The sequence below is a fragment of the Morone saxatilis genome, unplaced genomic scaffold (assembly GCF_004916995.1).
Source record: "Morone saxatilis isolate NCDOM2014 unplaced genomic scaffold, NCSU_SB_2.0 Contig14, whole genome shotgun sequence".
NCBI lineage: Eukaryota > Metazoa > Chordata > Actinopteri > Moronidae > Morone > Morone saxatilis.
Window position 1 is genome coordinate 19,599,339 of NW_023339696.1, and position 15,493 is coordinate 19,614,831.

At 39.1% G+C, this 15,493-nt stretch overlaps 1 protein-coding gene and 3 non-coding genes across 4 annotated transcripts in view; 2 read left to right on the forward strand and 2 right to left on the reverse strand.

Annotated features, from left to right (window-relative positions):
• LOC118323746 (gap junction gamma-1 protein) overlaps window positions 1-3,744 on the reverse strand; it is a 10,054-nt gene extending 6,310 nt beyond the window's left edge. Inside the window, exon 1 of the mRNA XM_035655808.1 lies at window positions 3,577-3,744. The gene's annotated coding sequence lies outside the window, so the exon portion shown is untranslated. The remainder of the gene's footprint in view (window positions 1-3,576) is intronic.
• Window positions 3,745-6,379: 2,635 nt separating this feature from the next.
• On the forward strand, window positions 6,380-6,452 carry trnac-gca. Its single transcript has one exon. It is a non-coding gene; the product is annotated as a tRNA-Cys (tRNA).
• A 4,372-nt stretch (window positions 6,453-10,824) lies between these two features.
• trnac-gca lies at window positions 10,825-10,896 on the reverse strand. The gene has a single exon. It is a non-coding gene; the product is annotated as a tRNA-Cys (tRNA).
• Window positions 10,897-11,714: 818 nt separating this feature from the next.
• On the forward strand, window positions 11,715-11,786 carry trnac-gca. Its single transcript has one exon. It is a non-coding gene; the product is annotated as a tRNA-Cys (tRNA).
• The last annotated feature ends 3,707 nt before the right edge of the window (window positions 11,787-15,493 follow it).

Consider the following 15,493-nt stretch of genomic DNA (forward strand, 5'->3'; position numbering starts at 1 on the left):
TTTTTGTGTAATTTAATGTATTTATTTATTTTGTGTTACTGCGTGATCTGTTTGATCAAGATTTTAAGGTTTTATTTGTTACATCCTCTTGCAAATTAAATGCAGGTCAGCATGCTCGAGAGGTTGTGTTAAAAGCAGCTAGTGTGTAGAGTCTCTGTGTGTTGGACTGTTTGCTGGACTGTTAATAAACTGCACTGTTAATAAAGGGGAGTTTGAAATTAAAATGATTTGTCTGTACCTCCTCTCTCTCTGCCTCTAAACTGTTTGTCTACATATTACACATTCCTGCGTGGCTTTGATATATGCAGATCCATGTATAAACACGTACGCACGCACGCACGCACACAAAGCCACATTTATTTTAATAAACACAGGCTAAGGACAGTTTGGATAATGAACATAAAGTAAAAGGAACACAAAAGCTCTAATGAGTGTATGTAAGGGTAGATTTATTAGCCTCTGGATGAACTTTCATCAAGTGAAGCATACTAACATGCACATTTACAGACAAATGAAACGCATCATACGTAAAACTATTACTGTACATAACATCAATGAATGTATTGTGTGGTCACTGAGTTATTGAAACATTTCATTGCTATTTTTAGGATTATTTTGTCTGCTTTTCTGCTAACCTCGTATAAACATCCGCACAGATGCGGCAGCCGCTACTCGTCAGTCAGCTCACAGCACAGATGTACTTTTTCCACTATGAATGTCGGTACAGCACATTCCCTCAGTCTGCTTTTATCATCATGCTAATTATCAATTAGATGTATTTTACAGTTTTTAAAGTAATTGTAAAAGATCTTAAGAGCAGATCCAGTAAAAGAATCTGTCAGCGCTTCCTTCAGCCAACATTAATTTCCCCCTGATCCTGCTGATCTGCTGCCTGTAAAGCACTCTTCATTTTTACTTTACACTTTTATGTGAATATGATTGCGTCTTTGCTTCAGCACAGTGCTTTATGGGGCTTGTCTGCAACTTTTAATGATTTCGGCTTTCCCTGCAGTCTCTCACTTGAAAAAGATTGTCTGCATCGCCATGGTGGTACAAAACATCCCATTAAATGACCACTGAATTACATTAAGCCCATCAGCATTCAGTAAGAAAACTCAGGCAACTACAGTAGCAATTAAATTTTTAACTGTGTTCGCTACCATCACTTTGATCCTTTAAAAATGGAAACCGGAACGATAGTGCTATTGAATCGTTTTGTCACATGTTCAGAAGTCCCATATGCAGTTTTGCCTAATGGCCACATGTTACAGTATTAAGTTGATTAACTTTTTTGCTTCAGTGCTTTTATCTCTTGTTATAGTATCTCAGAAAATGGCGTGAATGTTGCAGAATATATTAGCTTGAGTAACGTAAAAAAGAGATAATAAAGCACCACACTAATTTTGTGAAATGTGCAAAATTGAGATGCCAATTTTTATTTATTTTTAATAACAGTGGCAAGTTAATTTTATTCAGGAAAAACTATTAATGTCTAGTCTACTCTGGATGTATTGGTTGTTATTACTAAAACACCTGTTAACTCCCAGAGAAACATTTTATCAAAGTAGAATTTTGTGGCTGACAGTGAGGCAAAGTCGGAAAGTGGGGGTAGAGAGTAAATGACAGTAAGGTTAATTACACTGCTTGCAACAGAAACCCTCAATGAAAATTTAATCGGTGAAGGTTCTGACCGAAGGAAGTCCCAAACCGGCGGCGGCAGTTTGAAGCCGCCCTCACCACCAATATTTTATATTCTGTCTTTGTAAAGTTTAATCATAAAAATGAAACACCTTTTATTGTAAAAAATGGACACTGTAGCTAATAATTAATTGAGATGAAATAAAAAATCTGGCACAATGAAGTCTTGTCTGAGTGACATATGAAGCCAATAGTTCTTTTTTATTAATTAATAGAATCTGACATCAGTGTAACCCCAAGCCAATGAGAGATACATGGATGATTTTAGTGTCTATAACATTATCTCATTAAAGTTAATGTCACAATAGATCGAGTCACCAGAAGCCCTAATACTTTCTTTTAGCACAATGTAAGCCACAGATATAAGAGGAGCGACTGGGACCTCTGACTGTGTTCTGTTGGGGCCGATGTTCCCCTCAATGTCCTTATTCGAGGTCATTCCTACAGTGCCCTCTGCCTCTGTTCTGCCAGCAGCATCCTCAGGCTTTACTGATGCCCTCCACCTTGTCCCACACACACTGTGCAAATCATATTAATCTGCTCGCACAGTAGCTGGCCAGACATCTGTGCACGATAACCCCCTGGATCGTCATATGTGGGTTAAATCGTGGCTGTTTTAATGCGGGGAGAGACCTCATATAAAACCAACACATTTATGTCACAAAAAGGTCACCAGCTCCGCCTGTGAATTCACGATATGAGTAGAGATAACAACTATAACAGCAGCGTGTGGAAGACCGACTGCCGACAAATGCTCGGCTTAAAAAGCACAGGGGATTTCTTATATTGTGGTTTCCCTTCTCCTACTCTGAAGGGGCTGGATAAGCTCCTTTGTTAGGCACTCAGAGATATTCAAATCACCCAAAAAAAGCATAGCTAAAAGTGGATTTCTTATCAACACTGGTTGTCTGCTTTTTTTCTGTGCTGCAACTTTGTTCAAAAGAGTCCTTGAAGTGATTAAAAACATGCATGCCAAAAGTGACTTTGCATTAAGTTGATTTCACCCACAAAGAAGTTTATCAGTGTTGTTAATCACATCCATTTCATAGACTAATCCCTACCAGATTGTATGGCGCATGTATTTACACAGACACACACAAACACAGACATGAAACTTACTTGCAGAGTGATCAATGCATACAGCCATAAAACACAAATAAACTATAAATTCCAAAGGGTTGAGTAGACAGTGCACCCCAATCTGGGCCTCTGGCTCATAAAATGTGTAGCGGAAGACGTAAAGAAATTCAAATCAGAAAAGCTCACTGGTGAGGGACAAAAATAGAAGCTGCTGAACATTTTGGTTGCGTGGTCAAACATGAACCTCGGCCTGTGAGAGACTCTTGAGACGAGGAAGTCTTTGCTGAGATGGATGAATGAGCTATTCTTCTTCTTTTCGCAGGGGGGAGGCGTGTTCTGAAGGAACATTTCTCCCTCTGTATTCGTGGGAAACTAAAAAATTCCCTCATTAACAGTGTCCGAAGGGAAGAAAACGCAACGGCAAACCAGTTCCATATGTTACAGGATGAATCTCTGAGGCAGGAGCAGCCTCTCTGGGTGCATCTGTGCCTTTTATTCAGCTTCATCCCGAGAAAGAATACACGTAAATTATCTTTTTAGTGTTAGTGATATTAAGTTCTCTGAAAGATTATGAACAAGTTCAGAAAGACATTGCAATGTCTCCTTACTTAGGAAATATCTGTCCTTTGGTCACGAGATCTGGGGTTTGACTTCCCGACAGACCTGATCAGTTACAAATGAAGCTTATATCCTTTTGTCATCACTTAAAGTCAATTTCAAATGAATAAATAAAAAATAAACAAGCAAATACAGTCAACAAACAAGCAGCGAAGTAAAGTGATGAAGCAGCATACTCACTCTACTCCTTCTCTCCCAGATGCCAGGTACTGTGTCCTTTGTCTCTCAACCTGAGGCCCCTCATCTCTGTCTCTGTCTCCTCGTCTCACTTAGTCTCCTTTACATACCCCTTAACCTCGACTGACATCAAACAGCCCCGACCTAAAATCAACAGCAGCATCCCGGCAGCAAAAAAACTCAAAACAAAACACACGTCTCCGCGGCTGCTCTCTCGTGAAGACCCTCAGTGTGTGTGCTTAACCAAGTGTGAGCTCTTCCTGAAAGAGAGAGGAATGAGGGAGGCAGAGCATCTTGCCTCTCTCCCTATGGTACTTACAATGGTCCTCACTTACCCCCTTATCCCCTCCAAACTGGGTCATGGTTGGGGGTGGGGATGGGTGTGTGTTTGTATGTGTGGTGGTGATGAGGATGAGGAGGAGGTGGTGGGATTTTAATACCCCTCGGAGGGCAGAAGGGAGGGGAAGTCTGGGACCGACAGACAGCTACAGGGTGGGAGGAGAAGGACGTGGTTTTGGAGGTGAAAGATATTCAAAACACCTCGACAGGACGAGGCTTAGGAAAGGATATGTGTAGCAATTAGAAATTTGGCCTTTGTGCTTTCGTAACACTGTTAACGAACATCTTAAATGACGTTAATAAAGGTGCTTCATGCAGCCTTATGACACCAGGAGACCCTGAATGAATAACTTAGTATTAGTATTTTATCAACATAGTGAAAAGCTTTGTGATTGGTTGGTAAAATGGAACAATGAAACAACAATGTGTGTTAAATTGAAGTAACCAAGCTCAGACGTTTTTAGTGGAAACAAACTACAGATAGAAGCATCACTGAGATGATTTTTAGTCTCCATAAAACAAAAGGAGTTGTTGTTTTTGCAACCCCTTACAACACGAAGCATGGGAATATGGGAAATGTGGTTTTAAATTCCGATACAAGCTAGAGAAGGATATATTGGCTGATATTAGCTTTCTAGAGATATGGCATACATACATATGTCAGCCAATGAAGAAATACCAGAGATATGTTTGCTATCGTTAAGCAACAGTGATGCTATTACACATACACTTGTTTCTAGGGATGGCAATGTTGGCCCATCGCCATCAACTATTGGATGGATTACCATGAAATTGCACCATTGTTGAACAATGTGTTATGCTGTATTTTTGCTCTTACAAACATGCAAACACATCCACAGGCATAAGTTGGACAGTAATGTGTGTACGACTGATATAATAAGACTCATGAGACAGAAGTGCTAATTAACAGAATATTGGAAATATCTTGGATTTGAAGGTCAGGGTTGATGAGGTTCTTCTGACTTTCGTAGTTGGGAATCCAACTTCAGGAGGCATTCTAGTTAAAATTTCCATCAAATTCCCAGTCAGAAGGAATATACCATTAGCATACTGATGTTAGCATGTAGCCTAGCGTGTTGGTAGACTCTTGTTCAATTATAAAACCCTGCTCTGTACACATCTCGCTCATAATACCTAACTATAAACTTAACTTTATGTGACCTATATCAGGATCAGAATAAGTTTTGTGTTTATGTGAAAAAAATAGATTGAACCATATAAACCTTTTCTGTATTTTGTCTCAAAAATCCATTGTCAGATGGGTAATACTTACAGTATTCTACACACTGGCACTGAGTTTCATATCAAGTTCAATGAGTCAACAAATAATTGATGCCCAACATGCTGCATGTTGTGAGTGCCAGTGGATTTGGGTCTCCAAACTGAGCTGCCAACTCTAAAATCTAACGACAGAAGTTCATCAAGAAAGTTGTTAGTAAAGTCATGAGAGGACACTGTGAACTCTTTCTGGGATAAAAGTTTGGAAATATCCAAATAATCAGCTGACCCTGTGCTAAACATTTTATGCCAACCACATGTAGTTTCCGTTCGCAGAAATATGGACGCTTGGTCATAATCCTCCCCATCAGTTTCAGCCTCTGCATGCCCTTCTCACTCTGCTCCATCTCTAATGCCCTCACATAGAGTCATAATCATGCCACGCTCCGAACAATGAAAGATGTTCGTTTGATATTGTCCAAATCCACTCACCAGCGGTGGTTGCTCAAATTAAGACTGCACGCTATCTCAGCCTCTTTTTCTTATCTGTGTCTTATGAGCGGACCAATGGCTATCTCCAAATTTCACAGATCATGTGCTGAGGAATCAGAGGCTATAAATCCTCTTTAAATTTATATCATGTCGCTCAAAGTCCACAGCTTCTGTTAAATATGTTTTTCCTTAATGTAAAGCTATCGCAACATTGGCCTTTTTTAAACATTTTTGGACGTGTCATCTTGGTAATAACCTTGAATAATTTGATCTGAGTGGTTTTATGGAGCACTTCAGTCTTTAGTCATACTGATTTTTATAGGCAAGAGCACTAGATGTGATGATAATAATGATTATCCAAAACCATCACAGAAAAACCAAAGTTGTGTTGGCCTTGCGAGCACACACTCATAGCTATAACTACTAAAGAGTAATGATGGCGGCTATTCACAGTTAATAACATTAAGGGCCTTCCCTATGTGGCTTTGAGTGACGGCAGAATAAAAAGTCCACAGTTCAGTTCGGGGTACCCCCTGTGTTCAAACTCTAACTTGTGATTAATACACACTAAATCGCTATGTAAGGCACTTTTTTTATCTGTCTGTGTGTTTGTTTATGCCACAGTCGAGGTCGTGTTTGCAGACTCAGCCGGCACAGGGGTAGAGATGATTTATTGCTTTCATTTTCTGCTGACATAAAAACTCTCTGTTACTGTCACTGCTTGTTATGGGCACAAGGGGGTATAGCTCAGTGGTAGAGTATTTGACTGCAGATCAAGAGGTCCCCAGTTCCAACTCTGGGTGCCCCCTTTTGAAAGAGAACTTATAGTGCAGAAACATAGCCAGATTTACAATATATAATACATTCAAACTTTGACTTGTTGGCCAGTCCAATAGAAATTCTTTCTTGCTTGATCATCAAAGCATCACATTGTTGATGCAGACTTTTCAGCAGCAGATGCTCCTTGGATGCAGTTCCACCTCAGCCAAACCAGCTCTCTTATGCTGACGGACTCAGTGTATCCCAGAATCCACACTACAAACTAATGCTAAGCAGGTTTTTAGTTTGTAAAAGTGACACAATGAAATGAACTCAAACCAAACATTATACACGCTATATATGGTAGATTTCTGAGCGTGCTCTTGATGGATACTATTCTTCCACAATGCAATGTACAAAGAGGGGAGCTCATAGCTGGGAGAAAAAATAAATAAACAGTGGGTGGATGTTTTTTGAAAAAGTGTTAAATCTTAAGGAAGACATTTAGCTTTTTGTGTTTGTGAAGTTGCAGTTTGATGGACGTCAGACATATTGTATAACTTCCTGTTAGTGCAAAGCAGTTAATTGTGTTGATGTTTTGTATTAGTAGTATATACTCTATGGGATTAGTATATAGTATGGATTTGGGACACTACTGAGTATGGAAGTAAATAAAGTTATCATAATATGCTTGGAACCATCTTGAATAATGTTTGTGTAATACAATTAAAGAGTGCTACGCAATATTTGTGCAGTTCATCAGTATCAATATCACATACAGCATGCATTTAATTATGAAATATGCATATTTATGTATATATTATTATTTTTGAACAAGCGTACACTGCTAAGCCTGTATGTTATGATTATTTAAACTCAGAGTCAAAGTCAGAGGGGGGCAGGTCATGACTTTGCTATCCTGGGAAAAAAAGGCAAATGAGACACTGCTGGGAAGTAGAAGGGGCTAATAAATTACATGGTATTGAATCAGTGCACAGGCACGCATACTTATCAGTCTCAGAGGAATTTCCGGTACTTTTATTGGTATCATAACTTTACTTTCACTGCTAACAAGATTAGCTGTTAAACTACTATATACTGTAACCACACTGTAGCTCCTGTCATAGTCATCTCCACCAGAGCCAGATCATGATACCTTTTGTCTTCAGTGCAGCATTACAAAGGCTGTTAATATTAGATGTCTGTGAGCTTTGGTTTGTGTTGTGATGATCTGCTGACTTCCTCCCAGAGACAACATCCAACAGAGACTGGAGTTAGTCTGTTGAGTCTTTCATCAGACTCAGCTAAGACTGATCAGATGTCACGGAAATATTCAAAACAAAATAACAAAGTATGAAAGACAAACTGTTGGTGCCGATTTGTTTGTGCAGCCTGGTGACCAGTGAAAGGCTCCCAGATTGCAGGTATAAAAAACAAAAAAGACACTTATTTAGAGTCAGAGTTTGAATTTTTTGAGTACATAATTGATGTATATTATTCTCCTTGGGGATAATGTGCCATATAAAAACACATTCAGTGGGTGTGACTTACCCTTAGTGTGTAAATCTAGGCCTGCATGAAGTGTGTATCATTAGATAGATTACATACAGAATAAACTGTATACTTTATATAGTGTGGTTTGACGCCATGAGGATAGTTTTATATTATGTTGCAAAGAAACCTTTAATTTCACAGCAATGCTTGATATTTGCACCAACTTATCAAAACTGGGGTCTTGTAAATCTTCTGCATGAAAAATCGTATATTCAGAATGCATATAAGCAGCCTTAAAAAAACTCTATATATCAGCATGTCATAAAACAGACTACTCATAGATGGACTGAGGAGATTGGGATTGCTTAACTCCCATAATCCTTCAGCCTGTCTGCATAAACCAAACTAATTTGGCTCATTTGACAGTGGATCATCCATGTAAGCATCAAAGCATTTTCAAGAAGAGGCTTGAGTGAAAGATTGACGTCTACTTGTCATCTTATCATTTCAGAATATGGTTCCGCTCAAGCCATTACAGCAATTTCTCTATTTCCGTTTGCAGACTGACGGGTTGCTATGAATGTGCATTAAGCCCGAGGCAGTGCTATCATCGTGAAAGGGGGGATTTCATGGAAAAGTTGTGGGAAGTAGTGCATCTTTAAAGATGACAACACAGTACATTTGAGTGGTCCTCATCAACAAGTGAAGTCAGGAATTTCCAAGTTCACCACCAGAAAGTTTGAATAGCAACTAACTTTCACAGGACTCCAACCAAAACACTTCCTCACCTGCTCTCAAGTTAACTTACTGTAACATACTCAGTGTTGTGTTGAATGAGCAAAGTGATTTGTGATTTCCACCTCTAGTTTCAACATAAAGTATATCACATTGCGAGAGTAGAGACAAAAAGGGGGACTTTACTGTAAGTCAACACCTCCTACCAGTTCTGATGTTAAGTCAAACAGTAACTGAACCTCTTGACTCTGTCTGCATACGGTATTTCATATACAGAGTCGCAGGAGCAGCTGTTACTGTAAACTACGTGTGTGGTATAAATATTAAAGTGGCAACAGATGTAACATTACAGTGTCACAGATGCAACAAGTTGGGTGGAGCTTCCTCATCTCTTTTTTAAACCAGCTGTAGATTTAAGAGGTAGTTTAGGATAAACTGCGGTAAAGCAACTAGAGAGAAAGACGTTTTTGGTGTTCGGGTTGGGTGAGCAGCTTCCATTGGAATGAATGTTTGGATGCCATTTAGCCTTATTTCATCCACTGGTATAACTCATTGGCCAAGTATTTGAAAGCAGGCCCGGAGGTCTCCTGTTTAACTCTGTCTCCTTTCTTTACACAGGGATAGTATGTAGGTTGTTTCTATTTCTGTGCATTCAAAACAAAAAGTGTGAGCAGACACAGCAGCATCAGTGAGAAAGAACTTCACTCAATAGGTTATTTCACTGACTGATACAAAAAGGATTCAGGTGAAGAGCTTCTTCTTTAACTCAAGTCTACAGACTTTAAGTAGTTCAAATCTGGGTACCAATTTAGCATAAGTGTGGTCGGGGTCAGTCGTGATTATTTATCTTAAATCTTAGGCACAGTTGTTCTAATTATGTGATTTTGATAATATTAATTTATAAATAGACCGTGTTCAGAAGCGTCACACAAGTCGTCATATACTGCAGCTTGGTCAGTGGCCCAAAATATGACGCTATAGATATCCCTCTAGCATCTTTTCTGGACCCATCTGCCATCAAAGTCAGGTGACGTACTATAACGAGCAAGACAGTCCACATATGGAGGTGGTGGGGTGGGGTGGCTGTTTGTGCCCCACGTGAAAGCATAAGTTAACAAGTTACATACTGTACTTTAATTATTTCAGGTAACTAATGTAATGTAATCTAGTTCTTATTGTGCCTACATCGAAGGAGTAGTTTTTATGGCTACACTTAACCCAACTGTGACCGTTTCAACCACACCAGCTTTATTTTGGAACAACAGGACGTTGCATAATTATTATTGCTAGAGGAAGGAACGAACTGGGAGTGAGAATGTGTTGACCTGTATTTGCTATGGACCCCTCCCCACATCCACTGCTATTTCAGTATCTCCTCACATGAGGGACCTGTATAATCAGTCCCCCTTTTTCCCCCCAGTCCCTGACCACGTTAATTATCTACAGCGCAGTAAACATGATCTACCGTACTGCGGGACTGAACAACTAAGTGATCAGAATATATAAAGTAATGGTGGATCAGTTAACTTAAAGTTTAACATTCTTCGTATAACAATAGTTCTGGGAAGTAAAGGTTGTAAAGTTTCTTTAAGGCTCCTTTACCTGTCTACAGCTGCCCTTGCAGTCACACATCATTTCACTCTTAGCTGAAAAAGCCCTTAATCGTCAGCCATCTTTGGTTATAACAAGCATGAAGGAAATGAGTCTGCAACATTAATTATATGTGAAATGTTTTACTGCCTTTATAGATCATTAAAGGCATCTTCTACAGCTTAATTGCTCACACTGTTGCATCAGTACAAAACCACTTCAGTGAATCGATATTAGAGCAAAGTGCTCGCCGCAGGTTAAACAGCGCGTTTCCGATCACTTTATTTAGCACCCTGTAACCGCAGTCACTGATTAGAGCTTCAGGCAGAGAGGAGGAATTTATTAGTACAACTACCTGCAGTGTCGTGTGTGGTGTCTGGCTGGAACGGAAACCTGTAGACTTTCAGAAGACACTAGTACACACTTTTTGACACCTGTGGCTGTTACATAATGTTCTGTTATATGCCAGTGGTTCTCATTGTCAGTGTCAGGGCTCAGATTCCTGCTCATTTTATTTGAGCCTTTCCAGCCTCAACGGAAAGAGACAACAGAAAATCATCAGTGAAATAAACAGCATAAAAAGGATCAGTATAAACTCTCCACAGGGGGCACCCAGATTTGAACTGGGGACCTCTTGATCTGCAGTCAAATGCTCTACCACTGAGCTATACCCCCCTCTGCATGGTGGGCTTGTGGAGGCGGCTTTGTTTTGTTTTATCTGTGGCATGACCTCTTCATCCCAAAGAGGACAGTATATGAATAGAGACATGTATGCATGTGTAGATCCATAGGGTGATGGATGAATGGATGGATGGATATAGGGTCTAAAGATAGCACACCACAAACAATGTTTACTATAAATAGTGTTGCACTGTAATGAAAAAACAAACTAAGCAACCATATCATGCAGTCTATGGGAATCCTCCTGCTGAGACTTTATTAATGCACACCAGAGGACAACAATAAACCATTTTGCCTTCTTTGTTTACTAATTTCTGTAGTAATAAGTCCAATAAAACAAGCTCACAGTGTAGATCATTTCTAAAACGCAGTACTTTTGTTTTGAGTAATTAAATTTGATTAATTGACCAATGGCAAGACAATTCGAGAAGAGTACATTTTGCTTAGTGTCACTGGAAAGTTCATGTATCTCCGTCTCATGTACACCAGTTTGAAACGCTTTGTTTCACCCTTAGCTGCAAGGAAAGTCCTTGGGAATATTAAGCCCTTGTTGATTTTTGTCCGTAATTAGCATGGAGCAAATTAATTAACATGGGGTGAATCTAAAAGGACATGTTCATTATCAAACACAGTGCTAAGACATTCAGAGGCTCACGAGTGAACCCACAAATTCAAGATATCTGTGACTGAAAGGGCAAGGCAATTCCTCCTTGACTCAGGTCTGGTTTGTTGTAGCTCCGATTTGAGGGTCTCTGGGTGAAATTCAGCATTAAAAAGAGCCAATCTGATAAATGCATAGCCAGTACATGTGAGGGGGTATAGCTCAGTGGTAGAGCGTTTGACTGCAGATCAACAGGTCCCCAGTTCGACTCTGGGTGCCCCCTCTGTTTACAGCTAATGTAAACAGTTCTCAGTGCACGTGTGACCTTGCTGTGTGTTCTAGCAAACAATAGAGGAGCTTATAGCTGTGTGAAAAGGGCTTCAAAGTGTGGAGCTTTAAACCACATGAGAGCTGTAACACACACACACGGTCCTCTATAGAATACAATCATGTTGGTGCATGTTTATTTAATCTCTGCTCACTTTTTTTACCCGTAGTTCTGTATTTTAGGTTCAATTTGTTGCCCAAAGATGGCAAAACATGGACTATAAGAGCCCTGTATCACGCCACCTTACAATGAACATACATTATCTTATATTGTTACTGTCACACTCGTGTGGTTATAGCTCAGGAACATACAGCTGCAGATAAATAAGTCATTTTTAAACTCTTAGTAGCCCCTCTGTTGATAATACAAAATCCTAGCTGTGAGTCCATATGTGGAGTGCTATCCTCGTTCGTATTTATCTGCTGTGTTGCTTTAATCTGGAGTTTATTCGTTTGTTAACACACTGACCATGATTTATTTCTAGTAATGTAACTTCATGGTGTGGGACTTCCACAAACTATCTCATTGTAGAACATACATTTTTTTCAACTTATTAATAATAACTTGTTATTATTAATAGCTTCAATAACAATATGTACAATGTCATACATAGACTTTCGATAAAAAAGACACAAAAATTAGTGTAAACAGAATGTAAAAAGAGTGGAATTTCTTACTGTTGGTTTCTGCTGTAAAAAACTGATCTCAAACTGTTTGAGTTAGTTATTTGCGCATTTTTAAAGGCCTCTGTATAATTTTTCTTGTATTTTGAGTTTATACCAGCTTAATGTTTTTTATACTTTTTTAATTTTTTACGTGTTTGCGCTGAAGAAAAAAGGATACCATGTAGGGTAGTGTGGCCAGTTTCAATTGGAAAGAACAAGTATAACACTTCCTGGACGTGTATGTTGAATATCATCTACAAATGGAGCATAAGAAAACAACCCTAGCAAATGTGTGTTGTTATGTATTGCTATTAAAGTGGAAGATAGAGCAGCAGGTTGTAGCTCAGTGGCACAGACTCTGACGGCAGATCCAGAGGTCTCCAGTTCAACTCTGGATGGCCTCTCATCAGCAGAACTAATGATAACTTTCTGGCATAATAATAATTGATGATACTATTATGATAAATAGTTTTTCCCTTGCTCAGCATTTGTTGTGCATTTAATTTACTTTTGCTAACCTTTTCTTTTGAACCCCATATAATTAATTGCTGCAGACAGATGACTACATGCGCTCTTTGGACCATCACATGTGGAGCAGCAGCAGCAGCAGCAGCAGGACTAAGCAGCACTTTATTTCATACTTTGACTCATCAGCCTTTAGATTCTCATCTCTAATTAGCAGGGAGGAGACGAGTTAACCGGAGGTGAACGGATGCTCGGGCATCTCCATGAGCATGTGTCTATTATCATCCATAATAATGCAATGCCAAGACACACGTGCACACACGTGGAAGCTATCGCCTCCCCGGGGTCAGCCTCACCTGCGCTCTCAGAGACTCATTAGAGAAGGAAGGAGGAAGGAGCTGAGGCAGGGAGGGCTGACAGAGGAGGAGTCTGAGGGTCTGTGTGTGAATGAAGGCAATTGTTTGTGTGTGCAATGTATTGGCTTAGTATGAGTATATAATATATGATGAATTACAGATAAAATATGTCCCAGTAACCAAGTTAAAGGGCATTGGTAAAGCAAGAGCTCCTGAGGGAAAACTGCTCTGTGGTTGTGTCTGTGTATACATGTGAGTCAGGCTCAGAGTGACTCAGAATTAGATGTTTCTTGTTGTGTCTTCAGGCGGGGATGGAGCGTATTCGACGTGTGGATGTGTGTGTGTGTGTGTGTGTCTACATGTGTAGGTGCATGTGCAGAGCACCTTTGCCTTTGGTGACAGGTTTAGAGGGCAGAGGGAATGGGCGTGTGTGTTTATGTGTGTTTAAACCTATGAATGTGTGCTCTTGCAAACTACTGTACATGTGTGTTATTCTTATTCATATTATTCACATTCTCCAGGGAAGTGGCCAGTCTTTCATTACAGTGTGGGTTCACTTCTCTGACAGATCTGTTCCTGAGGCGACTGCTGCTGCTAAATATCACACACCTGGATGCACAGCGTGTGCCGCTCCCTCTCATTCCATGTCTTCTAAGACCCTATTACCATGCTAATAATATCCAACAAATCACACAGCACTTTCACCTTGATGAGTCTTCATCAGGGGGGCCATACAGCACATACGGGATTAGGGATGACTTCATTTACCGCAGCGTATCTTTAATACCACAGGAGCTGAAAAGCCGGGCAGAGGGAAGACGGATGAAAGAGAGGAATGCTTCTTTAAATAACATCCCAAATATGTATAAATACCACAGCTGTTTCCAAAATTATCATCATCTGTTTATGCTGTGAAAGGGAGAATGTGAATGGAAGAAGTTTGATTTAGTAGGCCTTTGATGATGCGTGTATGTACATGTTTGTTTGCATTTTTCAGCTTATATGAGACAAAATATGAGAATTAAAGAGCTAGAAAGCATTTTGTAGTGGTTAATATCCTATGATACTTATTATTTATACATGTATGATGTATGAAAAATTATGTCACATGATATCAGTCAGAGAAATTGTTTAGATCTTTTGCTTTAATAACCTAAAAGTAGCATTAACACAATATAAAAAAGTTCTGCATTTACAATTTTAAATTAAAGTAGAACATTTTTACCAACAGTAGACCTTTATGAGATTATTATATTATATGTTATATATGATATATTATATTATTGCAGCATTATTATTGATGCAGCATTTTAATGTTGTAGTAATGTCTTGGTGGAGTATAAGTATAACTTATAAATAAATATATTTATGGTTGTTGTTCAAAAGTATGCATTAGCATTTTAACTGTCTTTCATATTTTCAGCAGTAAATCTTTTTCAAATTAAACTGTGCTTTTTATTATTTATAGTTTCATCAGATTCTGTCATCGTCAGAGATTGGACAAACTAATGTGCAATGATGCTCATCACCTTGAGCTCGGGTCAAACATAAAGTACAGGATCTTGGAGTATAGCAATAGTGATAAATCTTCTTTATATACTGTCATTCAATCTCTGACAATGTGTTGTATTTTATAAAATGACTTATATGCTTTGTGTGGAAAATCTTAATCTGCAAATAAATATCAATAACAGCTGTCAAATAAATAACAATGAAATCACTGCATAGCTGATAACGATCATTAGTAACACAAAGCCCAGTCGATGCTCATATATCAAGGTTGTGTGAGATATAAAACATTTATCTCTTAATTGAAATTCTGGAAGTGAAAATGGCTGCGCAATCATTTTGAAATGCTACTTTGGAGCTTAAATGATTTTAGCAGCATGCAAAACGATGCAAATTTCAACAACCTTCACATAGTAGATCTTTCATGTTTGATTCCTTCATCAGTTAGAAAATGTGACATTAGAATAAATGAAGTTGAACTGGATGTATAGGCAACGCTGCATTCACTGCCCTCGCCTGTGTGTCAGTAAAGGACTTTGGTAACCCACTTATGCAGCTGGATTTGCATTGAGTGAATTGAAGCGAAAGATTTAAATGGCATCAGTCTTGCTATTAAAGCAAAGCAAAACATCAGACAAACAGGGAGGAGCAGCTCTCTCTCTCTCTC